Source organism: Acipenser ruthenus, chromosome 41 (assembly GCF_902713425.1).
Source record: "Acipenser ruthenus chromosome 41, fAciRut3.2 maternal haplotype, whole genome shotgun sequence".
NCBI lineage: Eukaryota > Metazoa > Chordata > Actinopteri > Acipenseriformes > Acipenseridae > Acipenser > Acipenser ruthenus.
In genome coordinates, this window is record NC_081229.1 from 8,194,517 (window position 1) to 8,217,164 (window position 22,648).

The following is a 22,648-nucleotide window of genomic DNA, read 5'->3' on the forward strand; positions in this document are numbered from 1 at the left end:
TCCAGGCCAGGGCAGGCTTGAGGCACAAAGACTGAACTACTCCCTCCCACTAAGAAACAGAAAGAGTGCTCCCTCCTAACAAGGATACAGATTTACAGTATATGCTGTAGTGGAAGTTTTCAACATCCCTTGAACCTAAGTATGGTAAGGGGTTATCCTTCCAGGTTCTTTATCCCAGCCTGCGTGTTGACTCAATGAGGAGACTGTGTAGTTCAATCAAAGGCTTTTAATAAGTTTGCAAACTGGAGCGTTCAACAGAGTAACGCAGACTCTGTTAGCAATAGCAGACTCGCTCACCAAACCTGTGTTCGGTGTTTCTTTATATAGGCAGTTCAATTAATGTCTACGTGGCTTTAGTTACACATAATCAAGTTAATCACATGAGGGTTATGTAATGTTAATTCAGGTATTAACATACCTCAAAAACATCTAGTTAATCACATGAGGAGCAGGTAATGTTGATTCAGGTTCTAGCATATGAGAAAACCTATTCATTGCTGTAGATAAGCAAGCAGATAGCAGGATGGTAGTTTGAGTGTACGTGCGGAAAGCCACGTCTAACTCATCCTGCTATCTCACAGCCACAGTCAAAATCACAAATACACTTTTTATATTTATTACACATAAAGTTATTATTTCTTATAGCTCATGTTCTACTCGTCCTATTGACTTGGGACAGGCTTCAACTTAAACTTAACGTTACAACCTATATTGTTATCTTAAAACCTATTTGTTTGCTATTGAGCAAGCTAAGCAATTGCAATGTTATAAAAATTCCATTACAATGCTCACACAGCTGCTTCTCTAAGGAATACAAACTTGTTATGTTTCTGACTCATGTGGTAGAAAATTCACAATACAAGGTATTCTCGACAATGTTAAGAACACATACTTTAATGTAAGAACTTGTATTGTTCCACCCTGTAACTGTTTGTACTTTTCCACTCTGTATCTTATTCTTGCAACAACTAGCTACGTGCAGAATAACGCTGCTGTCAGCGAGGGGGGTAACCACAGCATCCTGTCTGCTAAATGTGAACGTTGACAGGTGGCAACCGATTGCAGAAGTAGAAGTTATGAAGATAATTTCTGAACCACCCTTTTGACCGTCTGTTCTATTGAAAATATGTTCTCTGTCTCCTCTGTATGCAAGAGTTTCACTCAAGTTGCTACATGCCCAACTGTCACTTAGACAGTTTGCGGAGGTACCTATAAATATCCAAGCTAGGCAGAGCTATGTGGGCTTGTTCTCTAACTGACTCTGCACTGAGTGTTGTGACTAGCTCCAGGTTTGCAAATCTTAATAAAGCTTGCTGTTTGAGAATCTACAGTCTCTCTTCCTTTCAATAGAATTTCCACGACACTCGGCTCATAAGAACTTCAGTGACGTATATATTATGTTTAAATACGTTATTTATCCGACATCGACGTGCAGCTATAAACTGCTCAGAAGTCCGCAGACTCGTTGAGGAGGGGGCTCACCTTTCACAGGTAACAGATAATAATAATAATACTGCTAGATAGATTTACATTCTTTAGATATTTATAAATATTAATACTCGCTTACAGGGATCTGAATAAATGTTAGAATTTTGTATTAAAATGTGTTTTTAAAAGCCATATAAATTGCCTTGGCAGTCTGCAGTCTGCAAAATAAATATAAAACGTGTTAAATTTCCTATGACTCTTCTATTAAAATCTGCAGCAATTTCTTTCTCTATTAATGAACCGTATTCATTTTTTTGGAAAACCGCACTTTGTATTCATCATTAGAAATAGCCTATACTAGGCGTTCGTGTCTTTACGCTACCGAATCGTGGGGGCAACGTTGAAATCAGAAGACTATACACGTGTTCAAAAGTGATGTATGTCACTCAAGGTAAATTAAGAACAGGCAATGATGATGACAACGACAATGCATGTTTTTCATTGAATATAACTGAAAAATGAATCGGATAATGATACAGTAATTTCAATTACAGTGTTTTTTTTATTTAACAATTAAAAACAAATACGTTTTTATAAATCAACATGTTCACATAATATTTTCAGTTATAATATATTACTGTTATAAATAAAAGTTTAAAATACAATTCAACACCTCGTTTGTATCTACGCTTCTGTCTGTTTCCTTGCAGGGACTGCACTTTCCTCCCTAGGTAATATGGCCGGCGGTTTGCAGGCTGCCTCTCGGAGTGATTGTACAGGCGCGTCCTATCTATTCCTATCCTATCTATAATGTTTTCATGTCTCTGTTTCAGACACAGCGTCGTTTCAAAGAGAATAAGAACAACAGTCAGAAGTTAAAAACCTGACCGAGCCCCGCAGAGTTGTTCTTCACTTATTTAAATGGTGTTGGGCACCCGTTGACGATTCAGAAAGTAAGTTCCATGTTGTTTTTAATTCATGTTTCGTTGTTTGCGACGCAGTGGTGTTGCAGATCCTGAATGAACAAGCCATGGCGAGCCTCCTCAGCAAGACCGATTCAATTAACATTCAACTCAGACCTGTGACAGAAAATCTAACGGGACACGAAGCCTCTGCCTGCTGCTATATTATTACTGTTAGCCGCGGGTTTTTCAGCCGGTCAGTGTTTCTGTGCAGCGCAGGTATGTGATGTTCTCGTCATGGGTAGCTAGTAATGTCAGCGCGGTGTTGATGTGGTTTAACCTGCTGAACTCGGATGCTTGCAACCTCTCGATGCTCTCCTAGTGTCTGGGATAAATCCCGACTGAACTGAACAGATACTGTACGAAACTACACGTGATTGTAGATTCATATTGAATATAAACTACATGGAAACGCATTGCGCGCTGAGAAATAAGCACGTCTGTCTGTGTTAATAACTTAATAAAACAATGTTCTTGATTACAATAGTACTTTTTAAAAATGTTTTTGTGAATCACCTGTTTCAGAAGTGTTTTTTTTTAACAAGGCATAAGAAAGGTGTAGGAAATGTGTATATCGGCACATTTCAACCCTGTGAGAGCAACTGTAACCTGGCCAGTTTCTTTAATTTCACAATTCGTCAAGAATAACTACAAGTTGGTACATCTAACTGGGTATAGAACCCAGGCCTTGTTTCTTTTTCATGTTTTGTAATGTTCTTGAAGAAATTGATAACATTACATGTAGTGTAATCAGTCTGGAAATTTGTTGAAATTTAGAGGGGGTGAGATGTAACAGGTGCATTTTGAATTTGCACTGTTCCTTTAAATTTGTATAGCTTGTTCAATAGTGCCTCGTTTTGAGGTCAAGGGTAAGAGCCCATCTGCGCAGGAGCAAGTCACTCCGGGCTTGCTTCTTTCAGGTGAGGCTGCGTGTTTGAGGTGCTCTGATTTATAATAATATCATTTTGATTTTTACATGTATTTTGTTAAACTATTTGATCGGTAGATATATGTTTATGTTATAAGATACACATATAGAGCATTATATGTTGTGAAAAAAATGTTAAAATAATTTTTGTATGCTAACTCCGGGCTTGCTTCTTACAGACCCGACGCTGCATGTACAAATTAATAAAAGCTGTTGATTTACGAAAAAAAGAGGAAAACAAGTGTCAACGCAGAGTACGTGGGAAGTGGGGTTACATCTAGATGAAGACATTTCTGAGTCAACATAAACTCCTAGGTCTTTTTCATAGTTCCCTTCTTCAATTTCACTATCTCCCATATGATATTTATAATGCACATTTTTACTACCCGCATGCAATACTTTACACTTTTCTCTATTAAATTTCATTTGCCATGTGTCTGCCCAATTTTGAATGCTGTCTAGATCATTTTGAATGACCTTTGCTGCTTCAACAGTGTTTGCCACTCCTCCTATTTTTGTGTCGTCTGCAAATTTAACGAGTTTGCTTACTATACTATATCAGATATCGGATAATGATACAGTAATTTCAATTAGTGTTTTTTTTATTAAACAATCAAAAACAAATACGTTTTTATAAATCAACATGTTCACATAATATTTTCAGTTATAATATATTACTGTTATAAATAAAAGTTTAAAATACAATTCAACACCTCGTTTGTATCTACGCTTCTGTCTGTTGCCTTGCAGGGACTGTACTTTCCTCCCTAGGTAATATGGCCGGCGGTTTGCAGGCTGCCTCTCGGAGTGATTGTACAGGCACGTCCTATCTATTCCTATCCTATCTATAATGTTTTTATGTCTCTGTTTCAGACACAGCGTCGTTTCAAAGAGAATAAGAACAACAGTCAGAAGTTAAAAACCTGACCGAGCCCCGCAGAGTTGTTCTTCACTTATTTAAATGGTGTTGGGCACCCGTTGACGATTCAGAAAGTAAGTTCCATGTTGTTTTTAATTCATGTTTCGTTGTTTGCGACGCAGTGGTGTTGCAGATCCTGAATGAACAAGCCATGGCGAGCCTCCTCAGCAAGACCGATTCAATTAACATTCAACTCAGACCTGTGACAGAAAATCTAACGGGACAGGAAGCCACTGCCTGCTGCTATATTATTACTGTTAGTCACAGGATTTTCAGCCGGTCAGTGTTTCTGTGCAGCGCAGGTATGTGATGTTCTCGTCATGGGTAGCTAGTAATGTCAGCGCGGTGTTGATGTGGTTTAACCTGCTGAACTCGGATGCGCGCAACCTCTCGATGCTCTCCTAGTGTCTGGGATAAATCCCGACTGAACTGAACAGATACTGTACGAAACTACACGTGATTGTAGATTCATATTGAATATAAACTACATGGAAACGCATTGCGCGCTGAGAAATAAGCACGTCTGTCTGTGTTAATGACTATAAAACAATGTTCTTGATTACAAAAGTACTTTTTAAAAATGTTATCTTGTTTTCACTGCAGATGCCTTAAACTAAATGATATAGACGCGGTTGTTTTAAACTAAATGATATAGACGCGGTTGTTTTAAACTAAATGATACAGACGCGGTTGTTTTAAACTAAATGATATAGACGCGGTTGTTTTAAACTAAATGATACAGACGCGGTTGTTTTAAACTAAATGATACAGACGCGGTTGTTTTAAACTAAATGATATAGACGCGGTTGTTTTAAACTAAATGATATAGACGCGGTTGTTTCTGTTATTTTGACAAAAAAGTATTTAGAGTGTATCGCGCTGCAGGAAGTGGCTGAAAACCGGTGTAGGTGCAGAACGTGGTACATCATCAGAATGTGGTACTGGTACCAAAACTTGACGCGGGTGACATCAAAAAATGGTACGCTGTCAATGTTGTGATTGACTGCTGCACAAATCAGTAGGAACAAGACAAACTGTAGTTCACACACAGAATCCTACATGTTTACAATGTTAGATAACACAAGCTGTTGCTCATCAGTTAGTCACATGCATTTGCTGAGCTGTGAAAAAAAAATATTAAACATGGTACCCTGTTCAGATGGCCGTTCACTTGTTTTCTGAGGTAAATCATCTGCACATGCCTGGGTAAGCGCAGTACATGGTGCACCATTGTTAGGAGGGATCACAGTACAAAGTATTGCATTATAAAATATCACATTACAGAATATCATAATACAGGTAAGAGCAGTTATGAACGTACAGTGAGATCAAATTCAAGTAAGAGCAGAATAAAGAATGCAGTAAAGAGCGAGTTCCACTGAGAGCAGCTAAAACAGTAAATATCTGCTTACATGAGTAAAGTCCAGTAAGAACACGTAGTAAGAATGATACATGGATGAGAATGATTTCAAATAAGAGCAATTACAAACAAAAGTGAGTACGGTTACCTATAAGAGTAAAACCAGATACAAGACATGGGAAGTAGTTAGAGTTAGGAGCAGTAGTTGAACGCAGCAAGGTATGGAGCAGTTCAGTGCAAATACAAGCTGATGCAAGTACTGGTACAATTGGGTGCCATATAGTCAGGTATAGTGGAGAGTTGTGAGGTTTACAGATGCTGTCTGAACACGTGTGTCTTGAGGAGGTGCTGGAAGGTGGTCAGGGACTGAGCAGTCCTGATATCCGTGGGTAGGCCATTCCACCACTGGGAGGCAAGGATGGAGATGTAGGGGGCTCTGGAGGTGGGGGAGTGTACCGGGGGAGTACAGCTAGTCTGCCAGAGGTGGAGGAGCGGAGGGGGCGATCACGGGGTGTAGGGAGAAATGATAGTTTGGAGATAGGAGGGAGCAGAAAGCTACAAGAGTTTTGAATTGGATGCGAGCAGCGATAGGGAGCCAGTGCAGAGGGCAGAGCAGCGGTGTAGCGTGGGATAAATGAGGAAGGGAAAAGACAAGACGAGCAGCAGAGTTTTGGATGAGCTGGAGCGGACGGATAGCAGAGGCAGGGAGGCCAGCCAGGAAAGAGTTGCAGTAGTCAAGGCGGGACAGTACCAGGGCATGGAGCTGTGTGGAGTAGCCGTTGAGGAAGGGGCGAATTCTGTATATGTAGCTGAGGAAGAAGTGACAGGAGCGTGCCAGAGTAGAGGTGTGTGATAATACCTGTATATGGTATATTGCGATATTCATCAGGCAATACTGTAACCGGTATTTGAACACCACTGGTATATTTGGTTAGACTGAGGAAAATGTCAGCTATTATCTCAAGAGATAAATACTTCCCTCGTAATTTGAGCTGTGCTACACAAAAAAAAATATAGCAGAAGCACACAGATTTTGAGCTGCTTAAATTCTGCAAAGCAAAGTCACGTGTGGAAAAATCTAAAAAGGATGGCTGTACAGCAAATCTGCTGGTACCAGCAACCTGACACACAGTGGTGTAGTCCTACATCTTAAAGTACCGGAACGACAATTACAATATTGATGCTTCTAAAACAAATGATACGAATCCACGTTTTATTTGTACATTGAACTTGAGGTAACATTTAATAGGTAATACATGTTTTGAAAGCATCTAGCAGGTAAATGTTGTCTTTGGTGGTTTGGTTATTTTTTTTTATCATGTTTTTTTCTTTTGCTTTCGATTTTATGAGGTCATCTCCAGTTCAAAACTTCAATCACCTGGATGCCCTGTATAGTAGATCACATCCTCCCCCTGTCTTCAATCACAGTGATGCCCTGTATAGTAGATCACATCCCCCCTGTCTTCAATCACAGCGATGCCCTGTATAGTAGATCACATCCTCAATGTCTTCAATCACAGTGATGCTCTGTATAGTAGATCACATCCTCCCTGTCTTCAATCACAGTGATGCCCTGTATAGTAGATCACATCCTCCCTGTCTTCAATCACAGTGATGCCCTGTATAGTAGATCACATCCCCCCTGTCTTCAATCACAGTGATGCCCTGTATAGTAGATCACATCCTCCCTGTCTTCAATCACAGTGATGCCCTGTATAGTAGATCACATCCTCCCTGTCTTCAATCACCACGATGCCCTGTATAGTAGATCACATCCTCCCTGTCTTTAATCACAGTGATGCCCTGTATAGTAGATCACATCCTCCCTGTCTTCAATCACAGTGATGCCCTGTATAGTAGATCACATCCTCCCTGTCTTCAATCACCACGATGCCCTGTATAGTAGATCACATCCTCCCTGTCTTCAATCACCACGATGCCCTGTATAGTAGATCACATCCTCCCTGTCTTTAATCACAGTGATGCCCTGTATAGTAGATCACATCCTCCCTGTCTTCAATCACAGTGATGCCCTGTATAGTAGATCACATCCTCCCTGTCTTCAATCATCACGATGCCCTGTATAGTAGATCACATCCTCCCTGTCTTCAATCACAGCGATGCCCTGTATAGTAGATCACATCCTCAATGTATTCAATCACAGTGATGCTCTGTATAGTAGATCACATCCTCCCTGTCTTCAATCACAGTGATGCCCTGTATAGTATATCACATCCTTCCTGTATTCAATCACCACACTGCCCTGTATAGTAGATCACATTCTCCCCCTGAATTCAATCACAGTGATGCCTTGTATAGTAGATCACATCCTCCCTGTCTTCAATCACAGCGATGCCCTGTATAGTAGATCACATCCTCCCTGTCTTCAATCACCTGGATGCCCTGTATAGTAGATCACATCCTCAATGTCTTCAATCACAGTGATGCCCTGTATAGTAGATCACATCCTCCCTGTCTTCAATCACAGTGATGCCCTGTATAGTAGATCACATCCTCCCTGTCTTCAATCACAGTGATGCCCTGTATAGTAGATCACATCCTCCCTGTCTTCAATCACAGTGATGCCCTGTATAGTATATCACATACTCCCTGTATTCAATCACAGTGATGCCCTGTATAGTAGATCACACCCTCCCTGTCTTCAATCACAGTGATGCTCTGTATAGTATATCACATCCTTCCTGTATTCAATCACCACACTGCCCTGTATAGTAGATCACATTCTCCCCCTGAATTCAATCACAGTGATGCCTTGTATAGTAGATCACATCCTCCCTGTCTTCAATCACCACGATGCCCTGTATAGTAGATCACATCCTTCCTGTATTCAATCACAGTGATGCCCTGTATAGTAGATCACATCCTCCCTGTCTTCAATCACAGTGATGCCCTGTATAGTATATCACATCCTTCCTGTATTCAATCACCACACTGCCCTGTATAGTAGATCACACCCTCCCCCTGTCTTCAATCACCTGGATGCCCTGTATAGTAGATCACATCCTCCCTGTCTTCAATCACCTGGATGCCCTGTATAGTAGATCACATCCTCCCTGTCTTCAATCACAGTGATGGCCTGTATAGTAGATCACATCCTCCCTGTCTTCAATCACCAGGATGCCCTGTATATTAGATCACATCCTCCCTGTCTTCAATCACAGTGATGCCTTGTATAGTAGATCACATCCTCAATGTCTTCAATCACAGTGATGCCCTGTATAGTAGATCACATCCTCCCTGTCTTCAATCACAGTGATGCCCTGTATAGTAGATCACATCCTCCCTGTCTTCAATCACAGTGATGCCCTGTATAGTAGATCACATCCCCCCTGTCTTCAATCACAGCGATGCCCTGTATAGTAGATCACATCCTCCCTGTCTTCAATCACAGTGATGCCCTGTATAGTAGATCACACCCTCCCCCCGTCTTTTTCTGGAGCTCTGCATCAAATAAAATTACGAATCAGTCAAATGCTCAGTTATTTTTTATGTGTCACCAATTTAAGAACTGTATCAGTTCCTACGACCAGTTGATCTCACCAGATTAAAAAAAAAAAAAAAGTTGATACAGTACTTCCCCTGTGCCAGGCAGAGATAAATGCAAGAACCAAACAAAACCAATGGGAACACAATCCTAAGGGAAGGTTTTATTAGGATATACAGCCAAAGGTTAGATTAGGGAGTGAAATATTTAGAGGGGAATTGAACAGAGTGGAAGAAACTATAATGAAGTGTAGGAAAATAAATCTGACAAATTGATTATTTTCTTTATATGTATAAAAGAAAATAATATTAATACAATCGTATAAACATTAGATACAAGCTAGCAAAGACGTGCAGGTCACAGCTTGCACTGATGTATACGTTTGTATCGTAACACAGACGTCCGTGGAGTCAAATCAAAGAATTGACTGACGATTCAAACAAAAACATTACATTAAATACTATGAATATATCAGCATTTCCACCCCATTTCTTATACTCTCTTCCAATCAGTATGGATCCACCCTGCGATCACACACCTTCAACACACCTCCTGGGAAGGGAGGGGGGGGGGGGGGAACTCGCCCAAATCTATCACATTCTACAGTGCGTCACATTTAAGCATTTTACTGACTATCTTAACCTAATCTGTTAGAAACTGTTTCAAACGAGTCCTTTGTTTGTGGTGTTCTGTTTTCACACTGTGTCTCCACTCCTCCACACATCTTGATTAGACACCTGCTAACTTTGGCACTCTGCCCAGACACCAAGATACGAGAGACTGCAGATGTCTTGCTTAGCTAGTTACATGTGATTTAGGTCTGTGACAGGCCTCTAGACCTGTCCTTTAAAGGCACAGCCAATCGAATGAGTGCGTGATTGGGCAGTTCCAGGCTTGTTAACAAAGCAAGTCTGTGATGGAGGGAGGATTTGTTTATTTCCTTTTCATGCATGGTTCTGATTGGCTGCCTCGTGTGTTCGTCGACATGAAAGCACAATGCAAAGTCTAGTCTAGATCTGCCAGTCTGGTCTTATGGAAGCCTCCTATCTCCTATCTGTTCAGTACAAATGCTTTAATTCACAGAAACACTGTATATAGAATGGTGCTCACCTGGTGTTCTCTCTGCCTCGCTTCTCCCACGCAACTCCACTGTCTCCCGATCACCGCTCGCATCCAGTTCAAGACTCTTGTACTCGCCTACAGATGCCTTGAGCAGACTGCACCCAGCTACCTCCAGACCCTCATCTCTCCCTACACCCCCACTCGACCTCTCCGCACCGCCTGCACTAGAAGACTGGCTGTACCTCCTCTACGCTCCCCTGCCTCCAGAGCCCGCTCCTTCTCCACCCTCGCTCCGCAGTGGTGGAATGACTTTCCTACAGATGCCAGGACTGCCCAGTCCCTGACCACCTTCCGGCACCTCCTCAAGACTCACCTCTATAGACAGCACCTGTAGAACTCCTCTTTTCCCTCTGGACACTATCACTCTTCCTTAGTGCGCTTTACTTGCTCTTATCTGCCCCCTATTTTACTGCATTTAATCCTGTTCTTCAGAGTACTGTAATCTGTCACAAGTGTTATTTAATCTGTAGTATTTTGCATTTAATCGTATCCTGATGTAACTATCACTAACACTGTCATCTGCTCTGATATTGATTCGTATTTTGTATTATACTTGTACTTACTAGAACTGAAGTCATTGTATTTTATCTTGCTCTTAATTGTATTAATACTTGTACTGTGATTCTTGAAATGTATTTTTGTTTACGACTGTAAGTCGCACTGGATAAGGGCGTCTGCTAAGAAATAAATAATAATAATAATAATAATAATAATAATAATAATAATAATAATAATAATAATAATAATAATAATAATAATAAAATAAATTGAGTAAACTTTTTCAACAGAAAAAATCCTGTGGTATTATAAACTTATTACAAAAAATTTAGTGTTCCTTCAATAGTAAAGCCACTCCTGCTGTAATGCCAGATTGTGTCTGTCCCTTGAATGCCCTTCATAACACTGTAATTAAATAAATCAATGATTTTCTTTTTTTGGCAGCTACTAAACAGAATACCGTGTGCTGCCATGGACAGTGTGAAGATGGAATCTGTCCAGATTAAAGAGGAGTTCCCTGAACTTGAACTTGTCCCCATTAGAGTGGAGTTCTCTGGGCTGGCTTCCCTCCCCATTAAACAGGAGCTCTGTGAGATGCAATGTGACAGCAGTCAGCCACAGGTCTTTGACAATAAAGCTGAGCACAATGAATTGGAGATCCCGCAGACAGAAGAACCCCTTCCTGTTAAACAAGAGGAGGTGCTGGAAACTGTCCGTATTAAACAGGAGCCCCCTGAAGTAAAGTTTGACCACATGGAACCAGTGAAGGAAGAATCTGAGGACTTCAAACCAAACATCCCTGAGCTGGAGCCTGTACGCCTGCGGGAGTGTAGCGTGGTGCTGGAGAGAATCTGTGTGAGAGAGCAAGGCGCTGGAGAGGAAGGCTCTCCCAACAGCACGCAAGGAGGTGGAAAGGAAGACGGGCGCTCCCATTCAGAATGCAGTCTAGCAGGTGAGTGACTCCCAGTAGCTGTGACATTGTCATTCTAGATTGGGTGAAATCCACAGTGTGGTTGAGAGGGAGGGAGCATATTGGTTAGAGTACTTTTAAAACCCGTCCAATCAGAATACTGATCTAAAAATGACTAATCCATTTGAACACTTTAAAAGTAAATGGTATTTACTCTGGTCCCTCCGCAGTCAGACACGCGACAGATTACTGGATTTGTTTTACAGACTCGTTTTAAACATAAAAAAGAAAAATCACATGAGTCGATGCTGTAGTCAGATATACATTGATTTTAGGCAGAAGGGACAGATTCCAGAATAGCCAGGCTCTGGATTGTAGAGGGGATCACACCATTCATTTCAATAGGGATTTGATTGGGATAATAAAAAAATATATAAACATCATTTAGACCTTTTATTTAGCATCATGTAATCAAAGAAACTACATATTGCAAAATTCTACCAGAAGCCAGAATAGTATCACAGTATTTCCTGTTAGATTTCGAAATGTCACATTATATAGTGTGTATTTATTTATTTTTGTCTCAATCCTCAAATTCTAGGTGTTTCTAAACTTTTGTCTGTAATGTAGGTTGCTGATGCATTTACAGTCTGTGTAACTGTATAAAATAAACTGCTTGTGTTTCTGTCTGTATACTGGAGTCCTGTAACCCACTGTGTTGGGATTCAATTATAGGAATTATAAATGGAGAGAATTGAATTAACAAAACACATAAACCCTGCATGTGTAATGTAATGCTATGGCATGGGGCTGCACATTTCTAATGCACCGTGATGTATATCTGTACAACAATAAACAAGATGATTCCAAACAGAGAGAGGGAGGGAGCCGTTCCAGTCTCCAAGCACATCATTGACAGCTGATGCGGATTACACTGCAGTTCTGTGTATGCATCTGTACAGACCCCAAGATTAGAAAAACTCAATGCCATCTTGAGAAAGATATAATTGTAATCTAATGCTGAGGAGAAAGATATATTGTAGGGTTTGTCAGGGGAAATGGACCTGAAACATTACAGGAGAACTTCACAGTCAGATTTTGATCCCAGGGCTCGGTTTCACCAGCATCAGTCTTTATTGACTTTGCTTTCACACAGAAAGGCTTTAAGTTTAACTTTGCATTTTTAAACTGGTGTAACCCAGAGCAAACCCCACAGCTAAAATGCACACACTTTAATCCCGGGGTTCCAAACAGCACCACCTTCGGGCCGCGGGTGCAATGACATTCTATGTGTTTTTTTCTATTAATAACGATAAGCAGGCGTCGGCAGCAGCTGTAATTATAGAAAAATAAAGTGTAGCAAGGGAGTATCGGCGGACTGTCAATCAAAGCAGAAATTCACAAATCAGAGCTAACAGATTGCCTTCCTGTAGGCGGGATGTAGAGCGAGAGCTCTGACAATAGGGCGGTGTTGAGGTCATGTGATCGCTCTGCTGGCAGATGTAAAAGTGTGTTCAGTATTCATAACATTACAATATGTCGAATCCGCTACCAAAGAATACGTTTTGCAAAGTAATTTCATACGTTTTGCAAACTTTGTATTTAATCATATCCTGATGTAAATATCACTATTTAATCATATCCTGATGTAAATATCACTATTTAATCATATCCTGATGTAACTATCACTATTATCTGCTGTATTATTGAATTGTGGTTTGTCACACTTGAACAAAAATTATTGTATTTCTTGCTCTTATTGTATGACTTGTATTGTAACACTTGAATGTATTTGTATTTGCTTGCGATTGTAAGTCGCCCTGGATAAGGGCGTCTGCTAAGAAATAAATAATAATAATAATAATAATAATAATAATAATAATAATAATAATAATAATAATAAAGTATAAAGAACAGAAAAGGCAGCTGCAGGAGTTTGAATGCATTTGTACCGCGGGCTCAGCTTTGAGGAGCTGGAATGGGTTTTTTTCTTTTGTAGAAACGTTTTCATACTAACTTTTATAATAACATTCATTTACAATTAATGCCAATGATGAATACGTTTTTGTCCCTAAGTAGCTATTAACATTTAAAATATTGCGTGCTTTGATGTATGTTTCAATATTAACTAAATCAAGTTATGAATCAAACTGATAAGTCTTGTTGCATGCCGGTAATTGATTTATTAAAATGTTTGGTTATACTGCTATTTTATACAGACGTCTTGAAATAACGCTAGAATATTTATTTGTTGAAACATAATAATAATAATAATAATAATAATAATAATAATAATAAAATGTTTTTTGACGCAGCTGCACTCTGATTTTTTGTTGTATTTGGTTGTACAGAGTAGTTGCGAAAAAATAAACTTCTGCAAAGTTCTCGTTTCCTTCTCTATTGTATGCGTGACAGTTATCGTATGAGGTAACGGCAGGACGTTTTAGTTGCACAGTGTTCAGAAATTAGGATTTAAGAGTCATGTTTTTGTGCATGTTGTACTGGTTTTACTCAAAAGTGATTCCTGTTCAGGTATTTATGAATGGGAATAATAAGAGACATGCACTTTCTTGTTTGATAACCAAGAAAAATAACCGCATTTCTAGAATTTTCAATTATACAAAGGTATCTAATTTAAATGGTTGATAAAAACGTCTGTTTAATCTTTGCAATTTATTGTATTCACTAAAATGAAAGTGTTTGAATTTTTAACTCTGTGCATATTCTATGTGATTTCCATCTTTCACATTATTTATTCAAATGAATAAAGGACAGTTTAGATTAGCTTTATTTATAATGTTACAGAATTTAAACATAGAAAATGTTTTTAATTTGACATTTTCCCCAGGAGTGCTAAAAGTGGGCCGCAGTGCCTGATGCAGCTGAACAGGTGGGCCTCGGGGGGGGGGGGGGGGGGGGAGAAATTGGGAACCCCTGCTTTAATCCACTCCTCCACCCAGCCACATGCCCGAGGCCTACAAGCAGCTCCTCTTACTTTCTTTCCTGTTCATATTTTCCAGGTTCCAGTCCAGCAGCTAAAGCGAGGGCGGGCGCTGGAGAATATCCTGACTGTGGGAAGAGTTTCATTCGCTTAGGAAACCTGAAAACACACCAGCAAATTCACACAGGAGAGAAACCGTATTGCTGCTCTGACTGTGGGAAGAGTTTCATTCGATTAGGAAACCTTAAAACACACCAGCGAATTCATACAGGAGAGAAACCGTATCGCTGCTCTGACTGTGGGAAGAGTTTCAGAAATTCAGGAACACTGAAAATACACCAGCGAATTCATACAGGAGAGAAACCGTATTGCTGCTCTGACTGTGGGAAGAGTTTCAGTGTTTCAGAACAACTGAAAACACACCAGCGAATTCATACAGGAGAGAAACCGTATTGCTGCTCTGACTGTGGGAATAGTTTCAGAGTTTCAGAACAACTGAAAACACACCAGCAAATTCACACAGGAGAGAAACCGTATTGCTGCTCTGACTGTGGGAATAGTTTCAGTCTGTTAGCACACCTGAAATCACACCATCAGATTCACACAGGAGAGAAACCGTATTACTGCTCTGACTGTGGGAAGAGTTTCAGAGAAAAAGGAACCCTGACAAAACATGAGCGAATTCACACAGGAGAGAAACCGTTTTTCTGCTCTGACTGTGGGAAGACCTTCAGAAATTCAGGAACACTGAAAATACACCAGCGAATTCATACAGGAGAGAAACCGTATTGCTGCTCTGACTGTGGGAAGAGTTTCAGAAATTCAGGAACTCTGAAAATACACCAGCGAATTCATACAGGAGAGAAACCGTATTGCTGCTCTGACTGTGGGAAGAGTTTCAGAAATTCAGGAACACTGAAAATACACCAGCAAATTCATACAGGAGAGAAACCGTATTGCTGCTCTGACTGTGGGAAGAGTTTCAGAAATTCAGGAACTGTGAAAGCACACCAGCAAATTCATACAGGAGAGAAACCGTATTGCTGCTCTGACTGTGGGAAGAGTTTCAGAGAAAGAGGAACCCTGACAAAACATGAGCGAATTCACACAGGAGAGAAACCATATTGCTGCTCTGACTGTGGGAAGAGTTTCAGGCATGCAGACTCCCTGAATAAACACCAGCGAATTCATACAGGAGAGAAACCGTATCGCTGCTCTGACTGTGGGAAGAGTTTCAGTCAGTTAAGTAACCTCAAAAATCACACCAGCAAACTCACACAGGAGAGAAATTGTACCAGTGCTCTGACTGTGGGAAGAGTTTCAACAAGTTAGGACATCTTCAAACACACCAGTGAATTCACACCGGAGACAAACCCTAAGGACCATGTTCATTCAGAAAGAAACATTACCTTACATCAGTGCTCCAGAGAAGGTTTTGGGTCTGGGAGTAACTTACCCTTTTAACACTGAGAGTAAAATGTATTTTCAGTGGGTAAAATGCAACATTACCTTGAAGTCCTGAGTAATGTCGATAAATACTGTACAATCTTTGATGGTAATGGGCAGGCATTAAAAAAGCCTTCCGTTTTAACTGCAGTGTTTCTTTGAACTACGGCACAACCACAGCTCTACAAGGTTCTTTATCGGCTCAGCGCATTTTTTTTCCAGGTATTACACTGACTCTACAAATCAATTACATTATATTTTAACATTAACCTCTTTTGCGATACAGACGTACCTGGTACGTCATGATTAAAAACATGGTTAAAATGTTTAAAACAGATATATAAATCTGGATTGCTGTTTTTTCACTCGGGGTGGCTCATCGAGGAGTTATTACACAACATATTAATGTCATTATATTACACATATAAAATATATTTGATGTGATGCAGTTGTTAAATGTAATTTACAGCCTGTTTGAATGCAAGCAGTGGCCATCTATGGCTTGTACTGGAAACATCCAGAATGAATTTAAAACAATCTGTGTGTAACTTTTGTTTTCATTTCAATGAGGATTGATAATAAAAAAAGTTTACCTTTTGATTAGTATCTGTTTTATCGAGCTGTGCTTCATGAAATCAGCTTTGAAGTTACATACGACTATTTGTCTTTGTCTTGTTTTGTTCATGTGACAGAGAGGAAGATACTTCCTGCTCCTGACTGTCATCGTGTGACACCATTGTAATGCACCGAGCGTGTGGGAGCTACTGTATCATCGTGTGACACCATTGTAATGCACAGAGTGTGTGGGAGCTACTGTATCATCGTGTGACACCATTGTAATGCACCGAGCGTATGGGAGCTACTGTATCATCGTGTGACACCATTGTAATGTACAGAGCGTGTGGGAGCTACTGTATCATCGTGTGACACCATTGTAATGCACAGAGTGTGTGGGAGCTACTGTATCATCGTGTGACACCATTGTAATGTACAGAGCGTGTGGGAGCTACTGTATCATCGTGTGACACCATTGTAATGTACAGAGTGTGTGGAGCTACTGTATCATCGTGTGACACCATTGTAATGCACCGAGCGTATGGGAGCTACTGTATCATCGTGTGACACCATTGTAATGTACAGAGTGTGTGGGAGCTACTGTATCATCGTGTGACACCATTGTAATGTACAGAGCGTGTGGGAGCTACTGTATCATCGTGTGACACCATTGTAATGCACCGAGCGTGTGGGAGCTACTGTATCATCGTGTGACACCATTGTAATGCACCGCGCGTGTGGGAGCTACTGTATCATCGTGTGACACCATTGTAATGCACCGAGCGTGTGGGAGCTACTGTATCATCGTGTGACACCATTGTAATGTACAGAGTGTGTGGGAGCTACTGTATCATCGTGTGACACCATTGTAATGTACAGAGTGTGTGGGAGCTACTGTATCATCGTGTGACACCATTGTAATGTACAGAGTGTGTGGGAGCTACTGTATCATCGTGTGACACCATTGTAATGCACCGAGCGTGTGGGAGCTACTGTATCATCGTGTGACACCATTGTAATGTACAGAGCGTGTGGGAGCTACTGTATCATCGTGTGACACCATTGTAATGTACAGAGTGTGTGGAGCTACTGTATCATCGTGTGACACCATTGTAATGTACAGAGTGTGTGGGAGCTACTGTATCATCGTGTGACACCATTGTAATGCACCGAGCGTGTGGGAGCTACTGTATCATCGTGTGACACCATTGTAATGCACAGAGTGTGTGGGAGCTACTGTATCATCGTGTGACAGCATTGTAATGCACCGAGCGTGTGGGAGCTACTGTATCATCGTGTGACACCATTGTAATGTACAGAGCGTGTGGGAGCTACTGTATCATCGTGTGACACCATTGTAATGTACAGAGTGTGTGGGAGCTACTGTATCATCGTGTGACACCATTGTAATGTACAGAGTGTGTGGGAGCTACTGTATCATCGTGTGACACCATTGTAATGTACAGAGTGTGTGGGAGCTACTGTATCATCGTGTGACACCATTGTAATGCACCGAGCGTGTGGGAGCTACTGTATCATCGTGTGACACCATTGTAATGTACAGAGCGTGTGGGAGCTACTGTATCATCGTGTGACACCATTGTAATGTACAGAGTGTGTGGAGCTACTGTATCATCGTGTGACACCATTGTAATGCACCGAGCGTGTGGGAGCTACTGTATCATCGTGTGACACCATTGTAATGTACAGAGTGTGTGGGAGCTACTGTATCATCGTGTGACACCATTGTAATGTACAGAGTGTGTGGGAGCTACTGTATCATCGTGTGACACCATTGTAATGCACCGAGCGTGTGGGAGCTACTGTATCATCGTGTGACACCATTGTAATGTACAGAGCGTGTGGGAGCTACTGTATCATCGTGTGACACCATTGTAATGTACAGAGTGTGTGGGAGCTACTGTATCATCGTGTGACACCATTGTAATGCACCGAGCGTGTGGAGCTACTGTATCATCGTGTGACACCATTGTAATGCACCGAGCGTGTGGGAGCTACTGTATCATCGTGTGACACCATTGTAATGTACAGAGCGTGTGGGAGCTACTGTATCATCGTGTGACACCATTGTAATGCACCGAGCGTGTGGGAGCTACTGTATCATCGTGTGACACCATTGTAATGTACAGAGCGTGTGGGAGCTACTGTATCATCGTGTGACACCATTGTAATGCACCGAGCGTGTGGGAGCTACTGTAGTTCCAACTTTAAAAAAGTGTCGTAAACTCAGCGATCATAGGGTAAAAATAAACATTAGAAACCGTGTGTTTTTTGTATATAGCAACTGTGAGTGAAACCTTGTATCTCAGACTTGTTGTGTCAGGGTGAGTTGGTTGGAGAGGAATTGTTAAGCTAGTGAGTTTGAGCATACAATTGATATATTTTACATATTTTTCAAATACTGTATCTTATTTTTGTAATCCCTGTAGTCATATTTCTTACTTTAATAAATTTATATTAGATCTAATTTCTTTTTTCTACTGTCCCCCAAAAAAACTATTATTCATTTTTTGTATATTTCATCTGATTTTTTTTCTCTTCATTTGATTTCTTTCTTTTCTTTTCTTTCTTTTCTTTTTTTTTAAATAATTAAAAAATTCTAGAGCAAGAAAAGACCATTCGGCCCACCTCTGCTCCGTTAACACTCAGGAGAGGAAAAACAAAGAACTCCTGTGTGAAAAATAATTCTCAGCAGTTACTTTGGTAAACCCCTTGACAATTTTAAATCCCTCTTAAGTCCCCTCTGGCTCTCCTTCTTCCTAGGCTGTACAGATTCAGCTCTTTCAGTCTATCTTCATATGACATGCCCTTCAGTCCTGGAATTAATCGTGTTGCTCTCTGTACTCTCTCCAATGCCTCAATGTCTTTCTTATGATAAGGGGACCAGAACTGGACACACTATTCTAGGTGTGGTCGTACCAGTGCATTGCATAATTAATATAACTTCTCTTGATTTGAATTCAACTGTCTTGAATATATAACCTAACATTCTATTTGCCTTTTTTATAGCTTTTCCACAGTGTCTAGTTGGCTTCAGAGATTCATGCACTATGACCCCCAAGTACTTTTCATACATAGCCTCCTCTATTTCGTTACAATTCATGCTGTTTTTGTGCTATATGTGCAAGACTTTGTATTTATTCACATGTGTCAGCCCAAGCTTGAGTCTTATCTAAAGCTGTGTGGCAAAGTGGTTTGCAGTGTGCAGGTGTAGAGATGATGCAGTGCTTAAAACAAGGATTGACAACAAAGTACTGGTGAAATGATGGTTTATTTATAATCCAAAGTCTGATGACAACAGTAAAGTATAATGAGAACTGGCAGTACACAATGATGTGTCTTGCCCAGTTAAATCCAGGGGTTCAGTCCCGAAACAGTATCCACGGTATTTAAACACACACAGTGAACACAAACACGGTCACAAGGGTAAAGTGAGTGCTGTAGTGCTCGTGGTGCAAATGCAATTTATCAAGTGCAGTGTTGTTCGTGTTTAGTGCTGGCCTGTGGCGACAGCTCCGGATCGTGATAGCCGTCTAATAAATCACAAACAAACAGTATTTAGACACGACAAAACAAACAATCACTCACGATTTCCACAGCACAGGTTTTTCTTTTGGTTGTTTAGTTTAACCATTCACAAAAGAACAGATCACATCACTATGTCCCCTTATATACCGTCAACCATGACCCCTTGGTTAACGAGCGCATCTGCTCCTCCAATCCACAGATGCCACATCTTTTCCCTTCCAGGTCAATGATTTAGTGTACCATAGCTCTGCCCCCTTTCTAGAGGGCCGACTTCCACCTAACCCTGGGAATGAATTGTCAGGCCACCCAGTCCAGGGCACTCTGTTCTCTTTACACAGCGCCCTCGCAGGTCGGGAGGGAGATCTATCACCAAGAACCATTCTGTCTGTCACAGGCCAGTTTCAGTTTGCTCTAGAGATGTGCTGAACTCAATTGAAGCACTTCATTTTGAATAAATCCCAATTAAGTACATGAATGGAGCACCGCCTGAAACAATGAAGTTCACCTCGACACTCTTCTGACACTAGCACGCCTTCCTGTGCTGCTCCGAGCGGCTGTGCTGCACCTCGGTTTCATAAGAAGCTCCAGCGGCAAACTGAACTAACCTGCACTTAATGCTAATGTTCACAAATGATATACAAATGAGATGCTAAACAGTATCGTGGAGGAGCAGCGATGCAGATCGCCAGTAGAAGTAGAGGAAGACAGCTCATTGCAAACTGGGTATGAATGAACATATATTGTAAATGTTTTTTAGGTTGAATGTTCTTAATTTACATTAATGTAAAAATGGGGTTCTGTGTGTCCTTTGTTGCGATTTACCTTTTTCAGAGTTTGGGTGCTTAATGTGTTTTTATGCAGCCATCCGCCTCTATGGAATGAAATCATTTATGAGAGAGCGTCTAATTTATTATTATTATTATTTTTACAATAAAGGAGACATAACTGATGGTTAAATGTGATTAAAACGTGTTTCGCTGTATTTGTTTGAGACGAGTGAACTGCACTGTGTAGGCCTACTGTAACCACATGTCATCATTTATTTACAATGCGATTTTATTTAAAGTTATTTCAAAAGGTGTTTCTTAATAACAATGAAAATATACAAAACCCGGAGCGCTCTGTGTATCCCCCAGCGCTCTTCGTTGCTGTCACAGTCACAGGTAGGTCAAGGCTGCACAACGTGGTTCTATTCTGATATAATGCACCCTGGATCGGCATGTGTGTGACAACCAGCTTGCATTCACTTTAAACACGGAAGAACCTGTAGCTGGACAAATGTAAAGAGAGAGATAGTTTTGTCCAGAAGTGCATTCAATACCAATATAAATAAATAAATAAATTAGCCACAGAGAGGCCGGTAACACCACACACCATCTATTTTTTCCCGATTTCTTTTATTTTTTCATGTTTCAGTTATAATTGTTACTTTTCAAGCAATCTAGGTAGAGGATTTACTTAAATGCTGAGGACGCCTTGCTTCTGTGCTTTAAAAATGCCTGTGATCAGAATGTGCCTGAATCTGGGAGCACTATGAGACACACCCTGAGGAATGAGCACAGCAGCTGGGACATGCACATTTCAACTGCAGTTCATCTGAAATATACACTTCTTAAAAGTTCACTTACAACTGTATTTTCATTAAAATGCACAGTACTTTTACATTGATGCTAATTGTATTTGCACTGAATTCAATTTCTAATTATTCCATTGCTGTTAATTGTAGTTTACCTGTTTTGAAACCTCATCTTGGATTATTTCATTGATGTTAATTGTAATATACTCTTGTTACGTGTCTGCTATTGTGAGTTCTGTATTTTAATCATGCATGTGATCTTTTAACAGAAGCTGTGTTTCATAAATAAAGTGTTATACCTTCATCTCTTGGCTGTTGCTTCTTGTCTTTGCCCAGTATAATGTTTTAATTGACCTATATAACGAACCTGTGTGTGTTGAGTGATCTGGTAAATTTAAAACTAAATTCTGAAGGTGTAATACCTTCAGAGGCGTAGTCTGGCTTCAGGGTTAATGTGTATACCTGGTTCCACCTCTCCACTTGCTACACACTGAAAAGAGAAATCGATACAGTTTCCTAATATTTATTAACACATTTGAAGTATAACCTCCCGCAACAGAAAATTGTTTGAACTTTGTATTCACAATATTCTCTTTTTGTTTTGAGTTTCAGCTTTTTAAATAAGGATTTTTTTCTGATTCATTTGTAGACATTGTTTTGAATATTGGCGTTGTGTACAGTCATTAAACTAACTGTCAGAGTAAAGTAACTCCAGAGTGTTTATGCAGGTAGCTGGCGAGAGCAGCACCTGCAGAGGTCTCGGCTCTGTGACCGTTTTCAATCCAGCGTAGCTAAAAACATACATCAGAAGAATTCAAGGTAATCTTGTTTTGTTTGCGGTTGTAATATGTACTTTTTTTTTTGTTTTGTTTTTTAATAAAGACATTGAAGCAGCTGGGCACAAAGCCGACTCTTCAAACACAGATTGCTATGACATTTGTCTTCCGTT

At 40.4% G+C, this 22,648-nt stretch overlaps 1 pseudogene; it reads left to right on the forward strand.

Annotated features, from left to right (window-relative positions):
* Positions 1 to 1,108: 1,108 nt before the first annotated feature.
* Positions 1,109 to 22,003, forward strand: LOC117964890 (gastrula zinc finger protein XlCGF26.1-like; annotated as a pseudogene).
* Positions 22,004 to 22,648: the final 645 nt, after the last annotated feature.